The sequence below is a fragment of the Loxodonta africana genome, chromosome 6 (assembly GCF_030014295.1).
Source record: "Loxodonta africana isolate mLoxAfr1 chromosome 6, mLoxAfr1.hap2, whole genome shotgun sequence".
Lineage (NCBI taxonomy): Eukaryota > Metazoa > Chordata > Mammalia > Proboscidea > Elephantidae > Loxodonta > Loxodonta africana.
Window position 1 is genome coordinate 9195754 of NC_087347.1, and position 6947 is coordinate 9202700.

At 41.1% G+C, this 6947-nt stretch overlaps 1 pseudogene; it reads right to left on the minus strand.

Annotated features, from left to right (window-relative positions):
• Positions 1–936: 936 nt before the first annotated feature.
• LOC100663166 (UDP-glucuronosyltransferase 1A10-like) lies at positions 937–2279 on the minus strand (annotated as a pseudogene).
• Positions 2280–6947: the final 4668 nt, after the last annotated feature.

Below are 6947 nucleotides of genomic sequence, written 5' to 3' on the forward strand. Positions count from 1 at the left end.
GGAATAGGCAGATGCACATCCATGTTCATTACAGCATTATTCACAATAGCAAAAAGATGGTTCATTACAGCATTATTCACAATAGCAAAAAGATGGAAACAACCTAAGTGCCCAACAACAGATGAATGAATTATGGTACATACAATGGAATACTACACAACGATAAAGAACAATGATGAATTTATGAAGCATCTCACAACATGAACGTATCTGGAGAGCATTATGCTGAGTGAAATAAGTCTGTCACAAAGGGACAAGCACTGTATGATACCACTATTCTAAAAACTCATGAAAGGTTTACACGCAGAAAGAAACGATCTTGGATGGTTGTGAGGAAGAGGAGAGGTGGGGAAGAAAAAAACACTAACTAGACAATAGGTAAGTGGTAACTTTGGTGAAGGCTAAGACAGTACACAATACTGGGGATGTCAGCACATCTTGACCAAGGCAAAATCACAGAAGCTTCACAGACACAAACTCCCTGAGGGACCGAGTTACTGGGCTGAGGGCTGGGGGACCACAGTCTCTGAAGGACATCTAACTCAATTGGCATAACATAGCTTATAAAGAAAGTGTTCTACATCCTGCTTTGGTGAGTAGTGTCTGGAGTCTTGAAAGCTTGTGAGCGACCACCTAAGATCTCCACTCATCCCACCCATCTGGAGCAAGACAGAATGAAGAAAACCAAAGACATGAAGAAAAAAAGAAAGAAAGATTAGTCCAAAGGGCTAATGGACCACTACTACAACAGCCTCCACCAGACTGAGTCCAGCACAACTAAAAGGTGGCCAGCTACCACCACCAACAGCTCTGACAGGGATCACAATAAAGGGTCCCCAACATAGCTGGAGAAAAATGTAGAACAAAGTTCAAAGTCATAAAAAAAAAAAAAAAAAAAAAGACCAGACTTACTGATCTGTCAGAGACTGGAGAAACCCCAGGAGTATGGCTCCTCAGACATCTTTTTAACTCAATACTGAAGTCACTCCTGAGGTTTACGCTTTGGACAGGCCCATAAAACAAACAAAATACACGTAACTCAACCACGTATACTAGATGTAACTGCCTTCTGATCCATGGGCAAGGATGAGAAGGCAGGAGAGGGCAAGAAGGCTGGTCAAATGGAAGTGGGGAACCCAAGGTCCAGAAGGGGAGAGTGTTGACACATCACAGGGTTGGCAGCCAATGTCACAAAATGTGTATTAATTTTTCAATGAGAAACTAAGTTGTTCTGTAAACTTTCATCTAAAGCACAATCAATCAATAAATAACTCTTTAAAAAAAAAAAAAGTCATTAAACCAGAAAGAAATTACAAATGTGAAGAATATAAATGACAAATCCTGGTTCAGTCAGGAGTGGTTTTTTCACACCCAAAGCCAGCTGATCTTAATCTGCTAAAGAAGGCGTAACTTACCTCTGGCAATGGCTTTCCCTGGTTGCAGTTGATGCCTCCAATAAAGATCATGTTGGGCATCACAGGTTTGGGATACTCCAAAACAAAGTCAGTTCGTAACAACCAAATTGAAGGATGGCTGTAGAGTTCGTAAGCCGTGACGGGGATTTGGAGAATCCTGGAGGCAATTTCTAAACCACTTTTGACCAAAATGCCACAAAATAAACGCTCCTGCAAACGGAAGACTTGATTCCATACTCTCTCTCTGAAGGTCATGGTGTCTGAGAACCCTAAGAGACCTCTGGGAACATAAGAAATGGGACTGGGACACTGTGTGCCTTCTTCGAGATAATGACAAAATGGTCCCCTGGTGAAGACCACAGATGGGAGTGAAAAATATTTGGCGATAATTAAGCCACACAGATCAAAAGGATCTGTAAACACCGCATCAAAAGAACTCTCTCTTATGTACTCCACTAATTTCGCGTCGTTAAACAAACTTCTACAATGTGAAAAAAAGTATTCAAGGAACGTGCTGGTTGGACCCGTTAATAGAGAAAATAAATCTAAGTCCGAAGTTTCCCAGTGACGGCTGGCAAAAACCATGAACTCACGATTCAGATCCTCCAGGGTATAAGAAGTGGAATAAGACTTTACTTTTTTGTGTGTGAGGTTGAGTGATTTTTCCAGTTGCCAGCTCACCTCCGGCATGACTAAGACCAGCTCGTGCCCTCTGTGAATGAGTTTCTCCACAACGGCTCACATGGTGAACCAGTGGCTCCCATCCATGGGGACAACCAGCAGCTTGCCTGCCTCAGCAAAGCCAGGTGTCAACAGGAGACACACACACAGAGGAAGGAAGCCAGTCAAACTTGTAGGCGCCATCGGGAAACTGCAGCCCAGAGCAACTAGCAGCTTGGATTCTAAGCTCCTGTGACAGTCTGTGTGAGAAGTCCAGATACGAAACCTGCCCCAAGAGAGGGTATGTGTTCTTCACACATCAAGAAACGTGTCCTCATTGCCAGTGATTTACTCATGAGGACAGTAATGAATTATTGTATTTGGTGAGATAACATCTGTATGTTTCTCAAACAGGAATAGCTTTTGATCTTTGCCTTGGGGAGGGATCGTGCTTGTTACTAGCAATGTGAGTTTAGAAACAAAATTATTAAGCAAACCTTTTAAACCCTGAAGACTCACAAAATAAAAAGTAAAGTTAATAAAGCTCACATTTTGGGATTTTTCCCAAAGCAAAATTTGGATTTTATCCTCAGACTACCAAAAGGTCTTTGCTCAGAAGGGAATCAGCTTCCCATATTTCAGGGAAAGACCTCAAGTCCCTTACCACTGACCTGGAATTGTTGCTTACAAGTGTTCCTGGAAGGTGTATGTTTTGCTGCTTCTGTTATTCCATTTCCACCAGAAAATTAGAAGCTTCTGAGGCCTATGTACTGCTGAAATGAGATTGACAACCCCACCTCCAGGGGCCATGCCAGGGATTTGGTGGAATGTGACTGTCATCTACTTAAATCACTTTCTCTAGATATGACCTCATGGTGGGTGACCACTTGCCCAGTCTGTGCCAGAAGCCCACTACTGAGACGCCTCTCCTCTCTGTGCTTCCATTGACCTGTTTAAACCTCTGCTTTAGGACTTGCCCCATCGTCCTTCAGGAATTGATGTGTCTGCGTCCTGCACTCTACAGAGCACTCCCTGAGGTCAAGGGCTGTCCTCTTCATGCTTGCACGCTTCTCCCAAAATTCCTGGGCTGTATTCGCACAGAGAAACCCACAAAAAATGCTGGTTTCATTAGACTGAATTATGACATCGGGTATTCTGGATGCTTCACGGGTGAGGCCAGTGTGTGTATTGGTAAGTGGTGCATGTCCACTAAGACCCTGAGGAACATTTAATGAGGAACTCTGGAACCCAACCTGGGGACCTGATCCTTAATAAGGGTCTAAGACAGCTTCATCGTGGACAGTCAAACAGTTACTAGATATTTGACAAAGGTCCAATGGCAATATTGATTCATCAGTAGTGACAAATGTGCCACAGTAATTTGTTAAGTGTTGGGCAAAACTAAGTGCAGGGATACAGAAATTCTCTGGGCTAGTTTTCCAACTTTGGCTTTGCTGTAATTCTAAAACTATTATAAAATAAAAAGTTTCTTAAACAGCAATTCAGCTCCTAGGTATATATCCAAAGATTTGAAAGCAGGGTCTCAAACAAATACTTGTACACCAATGTTCACTGCAATATTGTTCACAGTAGCTCAAAGGTGGAAATAGCCCAAGTATCCATCAACAGATAAACAGATAAATGAAATGGGGTATATATGTAAAATGGAATATTACTCAACCATAAAACAACATGAATGAACTTTGAAAATACTATGCTAAGTGAAATAAGTGAGACATTAAAGGACAAATATTATATGTTCCCACTTGTATGAGATGACTAGAATAGGCAAATGCATTGACACAAGGGTATATTGGTGGTTGCCAGGGACTGGGGATTTGTGGGAGGGGAGGATAGGGAGTTATTGCTTGTGGGATTCTGGATTTCTGTTTGGGGTGATGAAAAACTTTTGGAAATGGATGGCAGTGACAATTGTGCAAAACAAATATAATTGAAGTCTCTGAATGAATACTTAAAAAAGATTAAAAAGATAACTTTTGTTATATATATTTTATCACAATAAAATTTTAAGTTTATTGGAAAAAAAAAAAGGGAGAGCCACAGACTGGGAGAAAATGTTTACAAAGTATGTATCATATAAAGGGTTTATCTCCAAAATGCATAAAGAACTCTCAAAAACCAGGAAGGTGAAAATAAAAGACTCAATATAAAGAAATAGGCAAAGATTTGAACAGTCACTTCACCAAAGAAGATATACAGATGGCAAGCAGGCCCATAAAAAGATGCTCAACATCATTAGTCATTAGGGAAATGCAAATTAATACCACAATTTAAATTATACACTTAGCCCCAACGTGTCTGTCAGTTTGTCGTAGTGTGGGGGCTTGTGTGTTGCTGTGATGCTGGAAGCTATGTCACCGGTATTCACATACCAGCAGGGTCACCCATGGAGGACACGTTTCAGCTGAGCTTCCAGACTAAGGCAGACTAGGAAGAAGGACCAGGCCGTCTACTTCTGAGAAGAATTAGCCAGTGGAAACCTTAGGAATAGCAGCGGAACATTGTCTGATATAGTGCTGGGAGATGAGCCCCCCAGGTTGGAAGGCACTCAAAAGATGACTGGGGAAGAGCTGCCTCCTCAAAGTAGAGTCAACCTTAATGACGTGGATGCAGTCAAGCTTTCGGAACCTTCATTTGCTGATGTGGCAAGACTCAAAATGAGAAGAAACACCTGCAAACATCCATTAATGATCGGAACCTGGAATGTACAAAGTATGAATCTAGGAAAATTAGAAATCATCAAAAATGAAATGGCATGCATGAACATCGATATCCTAGACATTAGCAAGCTCAAATGGACTGGTATTGGCCATTTTGAATCAGACAATCATATAGTCTACTATGCTGGGAATGACAACTTGAAGAGGAATGGTGTTGCATTCATTGTCAAAAAGAACATTTCAAGATCTATCCTGAAGTACAATGCTGTCAGTGATAGGATAACATCCATACGCCTATAAGGAAGACCAGTTAATACAACTATTATTCAAATATGCGCACCAACCACTAGGGCCAAAGATGAAGAAATAGAAGATTTTAATCAGCTGCTGCAGTCTGAAATTGATCGAACATGCAATCAACATGCATTGATAATTACTGGTGATTTTAATGCAAAAGTTGGAAACAAAGAAGAAGGAAAATATGGCTTTGGTGATAGAAACAATGCTGGAGATCGAATCATAGAATTTTGTAAGACCAGCGACGTCTTCCTTGCAAATACCTTCTTTCACAAACATAAACGGTGACTATACACATGGGCCTCTCCAGATGGAGGGCACAGAAATAAAATTGACTATATCTGTGGAAAGAGATGATGGAAAAGCTCAATATCACCAGTTAGAACAAGGCCAGGGGCTGACTGAGGAACAGACCATCAATTGCTCATGTGCAAGTTCAAGGTGAAACTGAAGAAAATCAGAGCAAGTCCACGAGAGCCACAATATGACCTTGAGTATATCCCACCTGAATTTAGAGACCATCTGAAGAATAGATTTGATGCATTGAACACTAGTGACCGAAGACCAGATGAGTTGTGGAATGACATCAAGGACATCATACATGAAGAAAGCAAGAGGTCATTTAAAAGACAGGAAAGAAAGAAAAGACCAATATGGATGTCAGAGGAGACTCTGAAACTTACTCTTGCGCATCGAGCAGCTAAAGCAAAAGGAAGAAATGATGAAGTAAAAGAACCGAACAGAAGATTTCAAAGGGCAGCTCGAGACGACAAAGTAAAGTATTATATTGAAACGTGCAAAGAGCTGGAAATGGAAAACCAAAAGGGAAGAACATGCTCAGTGTTTCACAAGCTGAAAGAACTGAAGAAAAAATTCAAGCCTTGAGTTGCAATAGTGAAGGATTCTATGGGGAAAATATTAAACGACACAGGGAGCAACAGAAGAAGATGGAAGGAATACACAGAGTCATCATACCAAAAAGAATTAGTCGATGTTCAACCATTTCAAGAAGTAGCATATGATTGGGAACTGATGGTACTGAAGGAAGAAGTCCAAGCTGCTCTGAAGGCATTGGTGAAAAACAAGTCTCCAGGCATTGATGGAATATCAACTGAGGTGTTTCAACAAGCGGATGCAGCGCTGGAGGAGCTTACTCGTCTATGCCAAGAAATATGGAAGACAGCTTCCTGGTCAACTGACTGGAAGAGATCCATATTTATGCCTATTCCCAAGAAAGGTGGTCCAACCGAATGTGGAAATTATAGAATAATATTAATATCACACGCAAGGAAAATTTTGCTGAAGATCATTCAAAAATGGCTGCAGCAGTATATCGACAGGGAACTGCCAGAAATTCAGGCATGTTTCAGAAGAGGACGTGAAACCAGGGATATCATTGCTGATGTCAGATGGATCCTGGCTGAAAGCAAAGAATACCAGAAGGATGTTTACCTGTGTTTTATTGACTATGCAAAGGCATTCAACTGTGTGGATCATAACAAATTATGGATAACGTTGCGAAGAATGGGAATTCCAGAACACTTAATTGTGCTCATGAAGAACCTGTACATGGATCAAGAGGCAGTTGTTCAGACAGAACAAGGGGATACTGATTGGTTTAAAGTCAGGAAAGGTGTGCGTCAGGGTTGTATTCTTTCACCACACCTATTCAATCTGTATGCTGAGCAAACAATTTGAGAAGCTGGACTATATGAAGAAGAACGGGGCATCAGGATTGGAGGAAGACTCATTAACAACCTGCGTTATGCAGATGACTCAACCTTGCTTGCTGAAAGTGAAGAGGACTTGAAGTACTCACTAATGAAGATCAAAGACCACAGCCTTCAGTATGGATTGCACCTCAACATAAAGAAAACAAAAATTCTCACAACTG